Source organism: Grammomys surdaster, unplaced genomic scaffold (assembly GCF_004785775.1).
Source record: "Grammomys surdaster isolate TR1022 unplaced genomic scaffold, NIH_TR_1.0 66, whole genome shotgun sequence".
Lineage (NCBI taxonomy): Eukaryota > Metazoa > Chordata > Mammalia > Rodentia > Muridae > Grammomys > Grammomys surdaster.
This window is the reverse complement of record NW_021604568.1, coordinates 1,334,638-1,352,809: the sequence shown is the minus strand read 5'-3', so window position 1 is coordinate 1,352,809 and position 18,172 is coordinate 1,334,638. Positions and strand designations below refer to the sequence as shown.

Below are 18,172 nucleotides of genomic sequence, written 5' to 3'. Positions count from 1 at the left end.
GGAAGAAGAGGAGGAGGAGGAGGAGGAAGAGGAGGAAGAGGAGGAGGAGGAGGAAGAAACGACAGTATACATACAAGACTCAATACCAGCAGTGATTTTAGGCATTCACCATAGGTCTTAGAATACATTCCTCCAGAAAGAAGGACCATTGTAACCTACAGGTGAATTATCAGTTCCATTTCCCAAAGATAGCTAGCTTTTCTGTGATTTTTTAAATCTACATGTAAGTGTAGAAGTTGTATTTGTTATCCATTCTACTTCCCTTATTATTCACTAAAATTTCTATTCAAATTAAAAAATAAAACAGAAAACATCTGCCTCTTTCTCAAATGGCCATTGCTTTGCTTTTCCAGACATACTCTACATTATCTCATCATTAAACCCAAACTCAAGACTCCAGCAACAGGCACAACACTGCTACACATTGAGTATTATCCTATTTTCTTAGTCTTTTCACTTTGTTATATTTTACAGATGTTAGTTTCAAAGCAGTGGGTTTATTTCTCAACTCTAATCTTTTTCAGAAAAGATGTTACAAATGCCTACAAAGAGTCCCAGAGCATAATCACTTTCAATATAATTCAACAAAGGTTATATATAAAATCTTATATGACTTAGGCTCCTTCAATTCCTGTCTTCCAGTACTAAACGACTCTCTTAAAAACAAATCAAAGAAACTGAATGGTGTCCAGTGAAGAAATCAAACTCTTAGAACCAGCTGGGGGGATGACTCAGTAAGTTCAGATCCCCAGAACCCATGAAAAAGCCAGGCGTGGCCAGTACACACCTGAGACATCTGCCCTGAGGGAGGAGAACAATGGGACATAGGTGGAGTCCAAGCTCACTGGCCGGCTGATCTGGATGATAGCAGATCCAGGTTCAGCGAGGCCTTTCAAATTATAAAGTGGAGAGTAATAGAGGAAGGCATCCAAAGTCAGCCTCTGGGTCTCCATATGTGTACACAAGCATAGGTGAGTAAACCTGCACAAATGTGCACTCTCATGCATACATCCTCCTCCCCACAAAAAATATTCCAGTTAAAAACTCAACTAAAAACTGCAAAACTACAATGAACAAAAACAGTTATTTTAAATGATACATTATTTCATCTCTTATTTGTTTCTCCTAAGAATATTAACACAATATTTTGTCCTTATACATCAACAGAAAACTCTCAATCATACTATAGTAACATACTGATCCATCACTCAGCAGAGAATGGCTTTCTTCCCAATTCTAATATGAAAAGAAAACTACTGTTTCTCCTTCTCTTCTAACCACAATTCCTATTAAATGATTTGCTCAACAGCTAACATCCCATATATACACACATAAATGCAAACACACAGAATTTAAACAAACATCCACTACATTTACAGGCTACTCTTGACAATGTTGCTTTGTTCTGTACTCTCTCTCTCTCTCTTTTTTTTTTTTAAATATAGAATAGTTTATTCAGGGCATGAGGAGGGGAGTTAGAAGGGTAGTAGAGGCAGAGAGAGCAGAGAGGGAAGGAGGAGAGGGAGGGAGAAAGAGAGGAAGAGAAGAAGAGAGGAGAGGGGAGAGGAGAAAAGGGGAGGGGGAAAGGAGGGAGGGGAAAGAAGGGGAGGGGAGAAAAGGGGAGAAGAGAAGAACACATGGAGAGGGGGTGGGGAAGGGAGCAAGAGGACAGAGCAAGAGCAAGAAGGCAAGAGTATTCTGTACTCTTTCAAAGCCAGTAAATTTCAAAACAATCTTCTCATTTATTTAACAAAATATATCATTGTGAATATTAGTAAGAATGATTTTCATGGAGAAAACAAGAAAAAAGATGCCACTAATATATGTGAATGTGAGAAGTTCTTAAACCACCACATGATAGCATTCAGATATCAAAAGCTACTTTTTGACAATAGCCAGTATGACAGTAGTACAGAGAGAGACAAAGAAGAGATAAGCATGGCTACCTTCAGCAACTGGAATAAAGGCAAAAACAAATACTCAAAACTTTCAGAAAAGGGAGAAAACAAGGCATACTATCAACTGACAAATAACTGTATAAATTACATTGATTTCAATAGTATTAAAGAGGAAATAGCACTAGGAGTGTGTGTGCACCATTCATAGGACAGCAGAGGCATAAAAAAGCAAGAGGTTTTCAAGCTACAGAAGAGGTACTTAGGAACACACGCCTAGGATTAAAAAAAGGAAAAGGCTTTTGTTCAATAAGAATCATGTTATCTCAGGAGTCCAGGAATAATACTACAGGTATAGACTACAGTGATGTCTGTGGGGATAAAAAAAATGCAATAGGAGTAACTGATACAAGTTTGCCAATGAACTGAAGTTACTATATAGCAGAAAGTAGAAATCAGAATGTTTCCTAGACTTTGCAGCAGGAAACTGTGCGAAACAGGATGCCATGAAAGCAAGGTAGGGTGTTAAGCCCACTGAGTTTTCAGTAACTGAAATGTTTCCAGAGAAAAATTCTGTTTGTTTTGTTTTGTTCTCTTAAGGCAGTAACACAGAAACACAAAGGTTGAGCTAATTTCTAATTAAAGATAAACAGCAGTCATGGCCAGTTATTATAAAGAAACATTTAAAAACAGAAACTAAGTCTTAAGTCTGCACAATTACTAACTTCTTGTATCACAAATGACTGTTTCTTGAATTACCATACACTTTATATTTAAGATAAACTTAACAGTTGAGACCCAGTTAATTCTTCTGCCTAAATGTATATAAGACAATGTATGTCAGGATATAAGATTTCTTAATAGGTTAATCAACACACTAAAAATAGTCTAAACTGAAAAAACAGCTACTATCAAATATTTTATAAACAAGCAACCAAATTTTCCTTTTCCTGTAAATCCTCCAATAAAATGATTCAAAAACTTTTAAAGAAACTAAAATACCATACTAGACAACACTCCTAAGCTTCTTGGTTACCTTTACTTTATCTCTTCTCAAGCAACAGAACAGACAATTTTCATCAAAAGCCCAATCAGAAATGCTTTCAGGTTCACACTCTGCAAAAGTTAGAAAAACAAGTTTTAATAATCATAAACAGAATTTTTCAGAAAATGAATCAGAACTAACTTCAAAACTATTATACAGTTTATGAAAACCTCATTAAAAGGTAGGTATTTTACATTTCTCTTTAAATTCTTGTATTTTAATCAAACTCAGATTCTCACACATGCAAAAATGTGTGTTTTACCTTCACTGTCACAGCTTGAGATTCTTTCCACTGTGCCCTCCAGGCCACTTCTGTCTTAAAACTCTAAAAATAAAACTCTTTACTCAGTTCCTAGCTGCTCATAGTTAATTGTGCTAACTATACATATACTAATAGTATAAACTAAACACAAGCATGTGGCCTTGAATGCAGTTTTAACCCTTACAAAACTGAGTAAGAAACCTAAATCACCAAGGTTTAACAACAAAGATGGTAAAATACCAGAAATATTTTGAATACCTTTAAATAAACTGAGGTCTTTTAATAATGTAGATCCAAACAGCCCTTCAAGAATACTTTCAAATCCTGAAAGGATAAAAAAAATGAATAAATAAAATCTATCATCACAATAGTCACTGAAAAATACTGTCTTCTGGTTCTCAGAATCACTGGTTATAATACTGAAGGGATGCTCAGGAAACAGTCTCTGAGAAATCTAAAAGGAACATCTGCATTTCTGCTAATGATTAACACAACAGAGATTCAAAGTACATTCAAGCACAAGACAAGACAAAACAGAAACTAGAAACAACCAAGAATGGAGGTTCACAGTATCTACATCTACAAAACTCTACAGAAATTAGATTCTGAAAAAGTGCCTTCCCAATGAAGTGCCATGCTTCCGAACTCCACCAACTTTCTAGAATAATCTCAAACAGTCCCCTTTTTTTCTGCATAACAGTTAATACATACATTTCTCTCAGGTTAAGAATAGATTTCTAAAAAACATTCTCAAGAGCAGTTTTTTCACCTCTCACAATACTTTAGAAGGAAAAGTTGTGTATAATTTCACAACACAATATTAACTACTTCATCCATTTTTAAGGCTAAGACTCACTAGGTACACAGAGGAAAAAATGAGGAAAAAATTCACATTCGCTGTACAAAATTGTTCAAAAACATTGTATCCTTTACCAGTGTGAAAAAGAAAACAAGGTGTTCTAACTGATTACATCAAATACTGTTATGTACTTAATAAAAAACAGTTTAAATGTCTTGCTGTTGTGTGTTGATATGAAAGAAAGAGAAAAACCTAAGAGAGAATAGTGAAATCTATAGTGGCTTAAAAAACAAAAAACAAAAAAGAAAAAAAATGTCAAGGACCTCACTATAAAGTTCAAATACTTATTACAAATGATCTGAGAATCCATATGTACTTTAACTATGACCTTTAGAAAGAATTAATGTCATGCACATTTGATACACATTATTACTTTTCAAATGCATAGAAATATCAATGAATTTAGAAAGCAAAAGAGGACAGGAAAGATGGCCTTTAAGGGGCTGGAGAGATGGCTCAGCTTCTCTTCCAGAGGACCAGAGTTTGATTCCTGGCATCCTGGCTCTTAATTGTCTCTTAGTAACACCAGTCCCAGGGGATCCAATGTCCTTTTTGGTCTCAAAGGCAGTGCATGCACATGGTACACAGACACAGAAGTAGGCAAAATACATACACAATTAAAATTAAAAGTGAAAGAAGGACTTCAGAAACAGTACTAACTTGCTAAGCTGATAATAAAAATAAATATTGTAATTAAAATGTCTTAGCCCTACTTCCTATAAACCTCTAATTTTCAATACAGTAGCTGCTGAAGTTTGTATTGTAATTAGAGTTGATTTTATATTATTTTTAAACTGTAACTTTTTGATTTATCATTAGAAAGCAATTATTTTTCAATTTCATTTCTTGACATCAAATTATTCTAAAGGTATTAACAAAATTAAATTACTCACTAATCAAATAGCTGCTTGTTATTTACCTAATGTAATTAGTTACTGTGTCCTCTTGCTCTTTCAAACACTAGAAAGGAAGAAAGGCCTTGAGTTAGGAGTGTGAAGGTAGGGGTGGTAGTGGTATAATCAGAATTAATGGCTAGATACTATCTATCTTTAACCCTGGAGACTATACATTCTCAGTAACAGCTAACCTCTGCTCCTTTAAGTAAATCTCAAAACAGTCTCCAACTCTTAAGTCCCCTTATTTTCCAGAAAGGAATTCTTATTTTTATAATATGACGGAAAGCATTTGAGTATCTTAGAAGGCATTAAGTAACTAAAAATCCAGCTGGTTTGGTAGTTCTTCTATGAAAGATCAATCTAATATTTTCATTTGTGTTTATATAAAATTATAACAAATTCCAAACTCCCATAGTAAGCCAAATCTTATTTTTGAGACAGGGTTTATATAAATAGCTCAGGATAATATCCTCTGGTCCTCTTATCTCAGTCTCCAGAGTGCAATGGTTACAACTGTGTATCACCATGCTATGGCTGTCCTCAATTTCCAAAAAGGAAAAATGTAAACACAGCAAGAAATATTGGTAAAGTAGAAAGAGGAAAAGGAAGCAACAGCTTGGGGAACAATAATTCAAAACTTTCAAAGAACAAAATCTGAAATTAAGAAAGAAATTCAAGAATACATAATCATTAGGAAAAAAAATTACAGAACAAAAAACAGAGTGGCCCAGCACTCTGCAGGCAGAGGGCAGGCAGATCTCTGGGTGAGGCCAAAGGAACTGCAGGAGAGCCAGGGCTACAGAGAAACTCTTGTCTCAAAACAAAAAACAAAAACAAACAAAAAAAGCAGGGTAGAGGAGTGAAGGGATGCAGAGGAATGCTTGCTGGATAAGATACTTGCCTATAACAGGCATTCAAGAGGCTACATAGAGGAATGCCACAAGTTCAGAGCTATGCTACACAGCATGTTTTATACCCAGACTAGGCTACTGACTAAAGTCCTATATTAGGGGGATGAGAGTATGACCTCAGACAAAAATAAGCAAGCAGTCAACAACACAACAAATTTAGTCATAAAAGGTTTTGCCTCAACTAATTTTGTTCTAAAAAATAACCATATATAAGTCATTTCTCTTCTATTCACTTGCCACAACATACTGAACCTTACACATATGCACTGCATACTATAAATCCTTATTTTGCTGTTCTTTGTTCAATGGATATTAGCACTATTGAGTTTTACTAACAATAAATATTGAATTTAGCAGTTGCATAGCAACACTGAATTTCCTCACGTTATGCTTGACATTAACAAAAGGCAAGTAAGAACAAAGACACTCAAAAACTCATACCAAGCTGGGCGGTGGTGGCGCATGCCTTTAATCCCAGCACTCGGGAGGCAGAGGCAGGTGGATTTCTGAGTTCGAGGCCAGCCTGGTCTACAGAGTGAGTTCCAGGACAGCCAGGGCTCCACAGAAAAACCCTGTCTCGAAAAACCATTTATACCAAGATTTCATAGAAAAGCTAGGAAGAATGATAATAACAAAGTACCATAATGAATAAATACTGCACTCCCCAGCCATTGCAGTGGCTGATCTTGATTGAGGACCATCCCATACCTAAGGCAGGAAGGTGGTGGCTGCAAAGAAGATGAAAAAAGTCTCTGGAGTCAAACAATGCTAGGCTCCATGGAAAGTGGGAAGTATATGCTTGGATACAAGTAAATACTGAGGATGATAGACAGGGCAGACTGAAACTGATTATCCAAGATAACTGCCCAGCTTTGATGAACTTTGATGATGAAGTAGAATACTACACCGTGTTGGCTAAAACTAGTGACCATCACTACAGTGGCAATAACATTGAATTGGGCACAACACGAAGAAAATACTACAGAGTATGCATAACGGCTGTCATTGACCCAGGTGATTCCAAGTGATTCTGGTTATTTATAATTAGAAACCTGCGAGAACAGACGAATGAAAAGTAAATCGGGCCGGGTGGTGGCACCGCACACCTTTAATCCCAGCACTTGGGAGGCAGAGGCAGGCGGATTTCTGAGTTTGAGGCCAGCCTGGTCTACAGAGTGAGTTCCAGGACAGCCAGGGCTATACAGAGAAACCCTGCCTCAAAAAAACAAAAGAAAAAAGAAAAGTAAATCGGGAAAGTTTTCCTTTAGTAGAACTTTGCCAGAGCTCCTTTAAGAAAAAGAAAAAGAAAAGAAAGATGAAAAAAATGACTACTGTTCAGTCCAACTGTGCACATGCACTAGCCTCAGAACGGCTCTAACACACTGGCAAGAAGATCTTCAAAAGGATTTAGCAGGTGAACTTGTGGATGTTTAAGGAGCTTATTTTCGGTTTAAAAAAGATGAACTCAAGCCAAGACTGCAGGCAAACAATGAGTAAGACATTTCCCTTCATTTTGGAAGTTTATTACAGATCCACTGAACAGTCTGAAATTTTTGGCAGCATTAGAAAGAAAACTCAAGAAAAATGGTTTGAATAACAAAAATTAAGAATTTGGTCACTAATCAGTTTATTCTTACAAGCAACACACAGAATTAAAATTCCAAAGCTGATACAGATGGAGTTTGTAATACTTGAAGCAAAATATAAATTGTACTTCAGGTCTTACTCTGTGGGCTTGAAAAGGTTGACTGAAGTTATGTTTACTGTGCTATCAATAAACTTTTGTTTATGCTACTGAAAAGAAGGATACTGAAAAGGCCAGTCATGCCATCAGTCAATCACTAGAATTCTAAAATACTTAATGTAGACTGTTACACATTTTAAAACCTGTCTCAGTGGACTTGACTACTTGCAAAGAAGTGCTAATCAGCATCACAACTGGTCTCAAACCCAGTCTACAAGTCTCTTCACTACAGCTTGCAGTGTCTACAGACTCTACTTAGAACACCAGAATAGTACTTCATTGCTTCTTTAAAGTTCACACGGTGTAAGGATAAACAAGTCCTCCCTGCAATCCCACACCCAACAATAAAATCATCTTATAAGCTGAAACAATCTCCTTTGGTAGAGCACTTTGCAACACTATTCCACTCAGATTGTTTTGTTTGTTTCTTAACTGTGTTCAATAACCATTTCTCTTTGCTACTATTTTCTCAACAAGTCTTTGTATCTCACTTTCGTCCAAATAAAAGTATCAATCTCCTTCAAAGTATTCTTTAATCAGTTCAATAAATGCCTCCCTTTGATCTGAATCACAATCTCTACTACCATTTCTTTATTTCCAAAGGATAAAAGTGGATTATAAAAAAATAAGATGGTAAGAACATATCAAATACACAGCCAATTAAGGTCAGCAATAATAGCTTGTTTCCTTTTAAATAAATACTAATCTTGAAAATTCTATTAAATGATAAGAGCCAGAAGACCTAACACCTCTGAACAATATAAATGTGGTTGGTTCTTATTAAAATGTAAGATTGTACAAATATTCCTTCATGGAATGTCTCTGTAACGGTGCTGGAAAGGTAGTTCAGTGGTTAGAAGTACTTGCTGCTTTTATAGAGGACCCAGATTCAGTTCCTGGCACTCACATTGAGGCTTAAAATTATTTGACTGAATCTATTTGACTTTAGTTTCAGAAGATATGATATACCAGGTGCACATGTGGTGTACTTAAGATACATGCAGACAAAATAATATACACATGCAGACAAAATAATACAAATAAAATCTTAATATATATGTTATATTATAGTATCAAACTAATCTACATATTCAATGCAATCCTCATCAAAATTCCAATGACCTTCACAAAATTAAGAGGAAAAGGTCAAAAAATTCTCAAGGAAGCAAGAAAGATCACATATAACCAATGCAATCCTAACCAGAAAGAACACTATTGGAGTATCACAATACCCAACCTTAACTGACAAAGACAATATTATACTGGCACAAAAACAGGCACATAGACCTGGAACAGAACAGAGGTCCCAGAAATAACACGACACAGCTGTGGCCACCTACTTTTTGACAAAAGTATCAAAATATGTACTTGATAAAAAAAATCCTATTCAGTAACAGAGTGAAATAAGGCTTTTATCCATTACCCTGTATATAAAAATCAATTCAAACTGGACTGAACACTTTAAAGCTTCAAATTCTGAAACTTTAATACTATATGCAGCACAAGAAAATACTCTCAAGATTTGACAAGTAAAATTATATAAAACTAAAAAGGTTTTGCATAGCACAGAAAACCAACAAAATGAACAGACTCTACCAGCTATGTTTCAGACAGGGACTTAATATCTAGAATATAGAATGAGCTGCAAAAATTAAAAGACACATACACACATAAAAAAACAAACTGTCAATCACTTACTAATTAGAAGAATGAACTGTTCATTCTCTGCAAACTAAAATGCTAAAGTTCTATCTCACTACACTGAGAAAAGTCATACTAAAAATAAAGTAAAAACATAAGAAAACAAAACAAACCAAAAAATAAAAAACAAAAACCTGAGAATGTTGACAGAAAAAAAAAACCATATTCACTCCTGGGATGGGAGAATAAACAGGTATAACATCTATGAAAATCAGTACAGAGGTTTCTCAAACAGCAAAACGTAAAACTACCTTATGACTCAGGTATATCACAACCAGACATACGCCCCCAGGAGCCTACATCCTACCAGAGATGCCTGCATGGCCATGTTCACTGTGGTTCTATTCACAATAAAAGAAAAAAATGGAATCAGTCTAGATATCCATCCACTGATAAATGGATAAAATGTAGCCCAAGAAAAAAATTTTTTTTACCTGCAAAGAAAAATGAAATTGTGAAACTCGTAGGATGAATCCACAAATAAGTGAGTTAGTTCTGGTTCAGAAAGGCAAATAATACATGTTTTTTCTCATATATGAACCCTAGTTAGTGCACACACACATTGGTAGAGGTAATGAACCTAGAAAAGGGACCAAGAAAAGCAGAAGTGATAGGAAGAGGGAATGGAGGGAAGGAGGAAGGGAGGGAGGAAGGGAGGGAGGAAGGGAGGGAGGGAGGGAGGGAGGGAGGAAGGGAGGGAAGAAGTTGGTCAAGAGAATACATAGAATGTGAAAACAGAAGAAAGGGGAAGATGACTGAGGGTGGAAAGGTGAAAGACAGGTAGATAGAGAAGAACAATGGAAACAAATAATTATATAAAATGCCACAATGGAGCCTATTACTTTGTGGGCTAATCTTAGCATTAAAAAATAGTGCTGGAGGAGAGTTCAGGGGCTAACAACACTGGCTATTCTTCTAGAGGACCTAGTCCTAATTCCCAAAATCCACAAACATCTGTAACCCCAGTCCCAAGGGATCCAACACTGTCTTTTAGCCTCCACAGGCACCAGGCAAGAAAGTAGTGCCTGGGCATATATGCAGGCAAAACAAAACATCATAAACTTTAAAAAGATTTATTATCAAATATTTTTTTAAAATAAAAGAAATTTACATCATGTTAAAAATAAAATACTGGGGCTGGAGAGCTGGCTCATATGTTAAGAACACATTTTCTTGCAGGAGACTCTGGTTCCTAGCACCAAGTGGTAGCTCAAAACTACCTGTAACTCCAGTTCTAGGGGATTCATCTCTTTTTCCTGACCTCCTCAGGCATCTGGCACACATGTGGTACACATGTATGCATGCAGGTAAAATACCCATACATATAAAGTAAAATAATTATTAGAAAAATAAAACATATGTCTTACCATTAAAATACTTAAAATTTGGTGGCCAGATGGCTCAACTGGTAAAAGGGCTTCCCACTAAGGATTGCAACCTGAGTTCGCAGACACAATGTTTAAAAACAAACAAACAAAACCCTAAAACCATAATCAAGGAGTCAAAATTAAGATTTCAGCTGTCGTGTATATACTGGCAACTCACCAATCTAAGAATCTTGCTCCTAGATCTTGTTTCCAATAGCCCACTGTATACTATGTACCAAGATATCATAATTTAATGGCTTTCAACCTATGGGTCATGACCCCTTTGTGTGTGTGTGTGTGTGTGTGTCAGATATCCTGCATATCAGTTATTTATATTATGATTCAAAACGGTAGCAAAATTAACAGTTATGAAGTAGCAATGGAAATAATTTTATGGTTGGTGGTCATCATAGCATGAGGAACTTTATTAAAGGGTTACAGCACTAAGAAGCTTGAGAACTGTTTTAATACCTCAAAAAGCTCAATATTCTACTATCTTTCCCTTTTCTTCACTATCAACTCTTCCTTTTTTCCTTAGTATAAAAATGGCATCATGAATGCCCCTGTAAGATCACACAGGTTAGAAACGTCAGTCAAAGTCCAGTGGTGGTAGCGCACACCTTTAATCCCAGCACTAGGTAGTAGGCAGAGGTAGCCAGATCTCTAGGTTCAAGGCCAGCTGGGTCTACACAGAATGAGTTCCAGGACAGCCAGGGCTACACAGAAAAACCCTGTCTTGAAAAACCAAAACAAACATTAAGAATTCTATTCATCTTATTTCAAATCCACTTTTTTCAAGATGGTAAAAGGTACTTGCTAGCTGCATGCAACCCTTTAAACCCCACAGTTGAAGAAAACAAAGCTGTTCTCTGATGACCATGTGTATGCCATTCCAGGCATACGCCTGCACTCAAACATATACATACCAAGAAAGATAATGTTAATAAATAGAAAGTTCTAATTCATTTTCTCTTTCCCATCCCTGACTTGTCTGTTACTATCCCTTTCCCTAACAACTAAAATGCCATCCATAACAGCAGTTATCATTAACTCTTTTCTTACTTGATCTAATGCAGTGGTTCTCAACCTTCCTAATGCTGTGACCCTCTAATACAGTTCCTCATGCTGTGCAGACCCCCAACTATAGAATTATTTTGTTGCTACTTCATAGCTATATTTCTGCTACTATTGTGAATCATAATGTAAATATCTGACATGTAAGATATCTGATACGTAAGATATCTGATATGTGATCCACGGGGGTCTCAACCCACAAGTTGAGAACCACTGGTCTAATGCAAAGTGCTTCAAAGTACTTCATTATCCATCAGAACAGAATCTTCTGAGGAATATTTGAAACAAGTACTATTACTACCTAGGACAGGTAAAGAAAACTGAAATAAAACCAGCAAAACATTCTTTTCAGTCTATCCATTTCAACATCTCGTTTTTTTTTTTTTACACCGGATCTCACTATATAGTTCTGGCCAGCCTGCCTCTGCTTCCCAAATGCTATTGAACCACACTGTGATTAAACTTCATTCTTTCTAGACTTTCCATTGTTGATACTGAAAACTTCATGTTTCTGAACAACCTGCAAAATCCTTCCCCTGCTACCTGTGATCTGACCTGCCACCATCACTTTAAGTCTACATGACCTACGCTGGGACTGCACTGATTCACACCACCACAAGTTAGTGCTTCCGCACCTTCTGAAACATGTTCTGTCCTTTGACTAGTCCTTATTCCTTCATTCTAGTTATTTACATCATACAAGACCCAGGGCAAAGTTTAAGACATCCTCACCACTGTTGATTTTGTTCTACATGTGATGGATGTCTAGGGTTTCTATTGCTGTCTTAAACATCACAACCAAAACCAACTTGGTGAAGAAGGGTTCATTTCACTTACTCTTTCAAATCACAGTCTACCACTGAAGAAAAGGATAAAACCTGGAGGCAGAAACTAACGCAAATGCCACTAAGGAACAGACTTGCTTTTTGTGGCTAATCCAGCCACAATCTAGGACCAGCTGCCTAGGTCTAGCACTGCCCATAGTAACCTGGGCACTCCATATCAACATTAATCAAGAAATAACCCTACAGACTTGCCCACAGGCCAATATGATGGGAGTACTCTCTCAACTGAGGTTCCTTTTTTCCAAATGGATATGTCAAGTTGACATAAAACTTGCCAGCACAATAAACTACACTTTAAATCATTATTGGTATTTAATCCATTCAACTAAGAACAAAGAAAATGAAGCTTATTCACATCTTAGCATCAACCTGCCTAATTAAACTACAGTCCCTCAATAAGCATTTAACAAATGCATACATTAAATGAATGCAAATATGTCCATTCACTAATACCTAAATCTTTGTATTTGTTTTGAGTGGCTCAAGAAGTTTTACAATAAGACTTTACAATAACAATTCTATTTTGTGTATCTGGCATGAAGACTTGAAGTAATAGTAAACAGAAGAGAAAGGGAAACTGATATCTGATGGGAAAGATGCCTTTCTAGCCCAGGCCTACCTAGTCTCCTATAAACCAAAACTAGAAATGAAGTTATTTGTTTAATCAAAAACAGAACTTCTTTTTATATGATTTACTACTACACATTTTATACAATAAATGTGATCACAATAAACCTAAAAACAAACTAGGAAAAACAAGGGTCAATAAAACCAGTTCCATTAATAAATTCAAGAGAAAAGGACTATATATTTAGCAGCTGGAACATTTCCAAAATAATTTTTATATAATTATATTTGTATGTTTACATATAGAGCCACGAATGAGACTCCTATGTATTAAGTGACCAAAATATCAGATACTCAACAGCTAGGAGCTAGAAATGTAAGCCTTTAGACATTCAAGTGCAGCCGAGTCATTGTTCTGTCATATATGTTATATCTGACTTTGGTAATTATTCTTAGAAAGAAGCCATTTAAATGTAAATCTGAAGTTGATTAAGGGTGAGTCAATTACACCAGGAGTTGACAATCTATGGGTCTCAATCCCTTAGAGGACCTCAGTCATATAAGGTCAAGAAATGCATATGAATGCCATTTATATAGTAAAGTGTGCATGCATACATACATTAGCCCTTTCTCATATTCTCTCACATTCTCTCTTTCTCTCTGTATATGTGTGTATGTATAGTCACTTTTCTTAAGGATACCAGAAATATAAAGTGTGTGTGTGTGTGTGTGTGTGTGTGTGTGTGTAGTAATTGTTCTTAAAGATACCAGAAGTATAAATTACAACATAACAGGCAGGCACAAGATGAAAAGGAGTCCTTATGCTTCTTGGAAAGTAATGGAGTTAACTAAAACAGAACTACAAGCTAATTATTTCCTTTATTTTAATGAAAATGAAAATCTACCTGACTGAAAGTACAGAGGTAAATATTAATCTTTCACATTACTAGAAGAAAGAATGTTCACTTTCTAGTCCTAACATGGAGCCTTATACTGTTAGAGGTTTCATTTTAGTATAACTCTAGGGTATTTCAAAACTATTCATATACTCCGTATTACTTGTAAGTAATACTCCGTATTACTTGTAAGATAACTAAATATATTCTTAAATTCTGTAGCTTAAAAATTTGTAAATTATCTAAGACAGAATCTGGAAGTATACTAGAAATATTATATTTAAAGTATTTAACAAATAAAACAGGGTTCGAGGCCAGCCTGGTCTACAGAGTGAGTTCCAGGACAGCCAGAGCTACAGAGAAACCCTGTCTCAAAAAACAAAAGAAAACAAAACAAAACAAATAAAACAGGGGATTTGCATTTTATATTCCTCTTTTGTTCTCCATAATCTAAAAAGCAACTAAATAAAACAGTAGTTATCCATCTGCATGATAGAGAAATAGTTTATAGAGTGTTGGCAGGAAGAGGGGCAGAATAAGAGACCTACGAGGGATGAGAGGAGAGCTCCCCAAGGTCCCCTTATGTTTGGCATAGGACTCTGCACCAGCTTCCATCAGTTGCTGGGTGAAGTCTCTTTGGTCTCTCTGATGATGGCTCCAGTCCCAGAACACTCCGCAGACTGGACAAACTGCAGGTTGCAGCCTGAAGGTTTTGTCGCTGGGTTGGTGTCCCAGTCCCTCCACTTGAGGCCTTGCATGGTTACAGAAGATGGCCAGTTCAGGTTCTATGTCCCCATTACTACGAGTCTTTGCTAGAGTTATTCTCAATCCACAGAATCAACTAACCAGACTCATGGGAGCTCAGAGTTCAGGGAGCCTATCAGGATCTGACCTAGGTCCTCTGCATGTTATTGAGGTTCCTGTGAGATTCCTAACAGTAGGAGCAGGTGCTGTCTGACTCTTTTATCTACTTGTGGGACCCTATTCCTCCTGCTGGGTTGTCTTGCCCAGCCTTGACGTGATGGTTATATACCTCATTTTATTGTAGCTTATTATGCCATGTTTGATTAATGTCCCTGGGAGGCTGCTCTTGTCTAGGAGATGGGGAGGGAAGGTTCTGGGGGAGAGGAGAAACTGCAGTTGGGATGTAATATATGAGAGAATAAAATTTTTTTAAATGAATAGATCTATGTTTTCTTTAAAAAAAAAAAAAAGAAAGAAAGAAAGCTAGGTATGGTAGTGTACATCTTTAATCTCAACACTTGGAGACAGAAGCAGGCGGATCTCTGTTGAGTTTGAAGACAGCTTGGTCCATAACAGCGAGCTCCAAGCTAGCCAGGGCTGCATAGGGAGACCTGTCTCACAAAGGAAGAAGAGAGAGAAAGGAGGAGGAGCATGTAAGAAGGAAAATTTCACAAAACAGAAGGGCGAAGTGGCTCAATGAAACAGCTAATAACTTCAGTGTCTCACTTTCAGCGAAGCAAAAGACACACATGCACTCCACAGCATCAGTATTAATCAACTCGACCTCAAAGAAAAGCACAGACGTCACCAACAAAAACCAGCTAAATATATATTCCTCTCAAGTGTACAGGAACATTCTCCAAGACAAACAATTTAATAAATTTGAAAAAAAGACGTAAGTCATATGCCATATGAAGTATCTTCTTCAACTACAATGCAATGAAATTAAAGATTAACAGAAAAAATTGATAAAAATAAAAATTAACACATTCTTATGCAACAAGTTAGTACATCAAGTAGCAACAAAGTATGCAATGAGAACAAGAATGCAAACAGAATATAGCATCAAAAGCTTATATGCAGTCAAAAGTTTTCAGAAGTTTGTATGTGTGGACATCTACATTTTTTAGAAAATATCCAAGAGGGCTGGTGAGATGGCTCAGTGGTTAAGAGCACTGACTGCTCTTCCAGAGGTCATGAGTTCAAATCCCAGCAACCACATGGTGGCTCACAACCATCTGTAATGAGATCTGATGCCCTCTTGTGGGGTGTCTGAAGACAGCTACAGTGTACTTACATATAATAAATAAAAAAAATTACAAAACAAGAAAATTAAAAAAAAAAAAAAAAAGAAAATATCCAAGAGTCCCCAATGTCTTAATATAATCCATCTTTAAAAACTTAAAAAAAAAAAAGTAACTAAATGCTATTAACAGGCCTGAGACTCTAGCTCAAATGACACCATGTTAGAGGCAACATTCTGACCTCAGAACCCAAATCTTAGGCCCTAACATCTGGCAAAATGAGAACAAAGACATAATCCATCAACGCCCTAGTCCATAGTTTCAAGATACAGGATAAAGTATTGGATCTTCAAAAAGAGAAAAAACAGGTGGGTGAGATACCTAGGAGGGAAAACTGTTATAGTTAGAATACAGTTTTAGAAAAGAAAATAGTCTCCACAGCACCAAGGTGCCAACACAGGGGAATGCTAGGGTAGGGAGGTGGGAGTGGGTGGGTGGGCAGGGGAGCTCCCTCAAAGAAGCAGGAGGAGGGAGATGGAATAGGGAGTTTGTGGAGAGGAAACCAGGAAACGGGATAACATTTAAAACGTAAACAAATAAAATAACCAATAAAAAAACAAAGAAAGAAAAGGAAATATAGAAAGAAGAAAATATTGTAGAAATTAATGGAAAAGTATGTGAGATAAGGACACAGAGTACAGCAAAGAACGCCTTACAGTAAAGTGGGCTTGAGAAATATACACAACAGCCCTAACACCTAACTGAACACGGCAGAAACAGAAGCAAAACCATCATCAGACATAAATTCAAGAATAAATATTAAATAATAGAAAATAAATCAAAAGACTACTACTTCTGGAGTGAATTGCTGGCACAACTGTGTGGAGTTGAAAAATGGGGTTCTTATATCCCCCTTACCCAGGAGGTTGTACATGGTGCTGTGTGGCAGAGTGGATAGCCAGAACCATTGGTTTCTTCAGCCTTGCTGATTGTGGTGTGTGGGATGAGCACTGTGACTCTTTTCCGAGGAGTCCACTGACCTGCACTCCACCGCAGCCTCTTTTGGTCCTGGATGCGGTGTATGAAGAATGGCACTTCCCTAGTCATTTTTTCTACTCTCTCCTCAACAGCTTTGTTTGAGGCTAACTGGAGGCCCACTGGAGAGGACAACCAGCTCAGCTTCGATTCTCAGTTTTCCTGTCTGCTTCTTAAGTCTGACTCTTCTAGGGACCTCTAGATGATTTAAAGACAGGGTATCTCTACATAATAGCTCCAGCTGTCCTAGAACTCACAGCTTAGCTTTGATTTTCAGCTTTCTTGCCTACTTCCTAAGTTTAATTTTTCTAGGGACTACCAGATTGTTTGTTTGTTTGTAAACACAAGGTCTCTCTATACAGAATTACAGCTCTGAAGTAGCAACAAAAATATATGGCTAGAGGGTTACAATATGAGGAACTGTATTAAAAGGTCACAGCATTAGGAAGGTTGAGAACCACTGGCTCAGGATGCTATACAGAAGTAGAAATGCCAATTTTTCATGATAAAAATGAGCTTAAAAAATTATGACCATGAAGCTGACTCTAGAGAAAATACTTTAAGGAACCTTCAGACTGAAGAGAAAAAAAATACATTTACTAGACTAGAGGAAAGAACAAACCATGCCTAAATAATACTTAAACACGAGTGGAAGAAGGTAAACACAAACATCAACTATGAACCTCAGCAAAATAGAATAAATCAATACACACTTTTCAATAATAACTGTATATTTATTATGTTAATTTCCCAATCTAAAGGTATAGGCTAGTAGAATATATTTAAAAAGCAGGCTCCATCTGTTTTTGTCTCCATGAAACACACCTTATCACAGAAACCAGACTACCATAGAGTGAAGGGCTGGAAAAGGTATTCCAAGAAAATGGGTTCAGGGCTAGAGAGATGGCTCAGCGGTTAAGAGCACAGTGCTCTTCTAGGGGTCCTGAGTTCAATTCCCAGCACCCACATGGTGGCTCACAACCATCTGTTATGGGATCTGATGCCCTCTTCTGGTGTGTCTGAAGGCAGCGACAGTGTAGTCACATATATTAAATAAATAAATAAATAAATAAATAAATAAATAAAT

General features: G+C 36.7%; 1 protein-coding gene across 2 annotated transcripts in view; it reads right to left on the bottom strand.

The window, feature by feature from the left end:
* The window catches only part of Lcor (ligand dependent nuclear receptor corepressor), a 99,862-nt gene that overhangs the window by 57,048 nt on the left and 24,642 nt on the right, over nucleotides 1-18,172 (bottom strand). For both annotated transcript variants that reach the window (XM_028773828.1, XM_028773819.1), the window contains exons 3-4: nucleotides 3,461-3,526; nucleotides 2,932-3,011 (exon numbers count right to left, since the gene is read on the bottom strand). The gene's annotated coding sequence lies outside the window, so the exon portion shown is untranslated. The remainder of the gene's footprint in view (nucleotides 1-2,931; nucleotides 3,012-3,460; nucleotides 3,527-18,172) is intronic.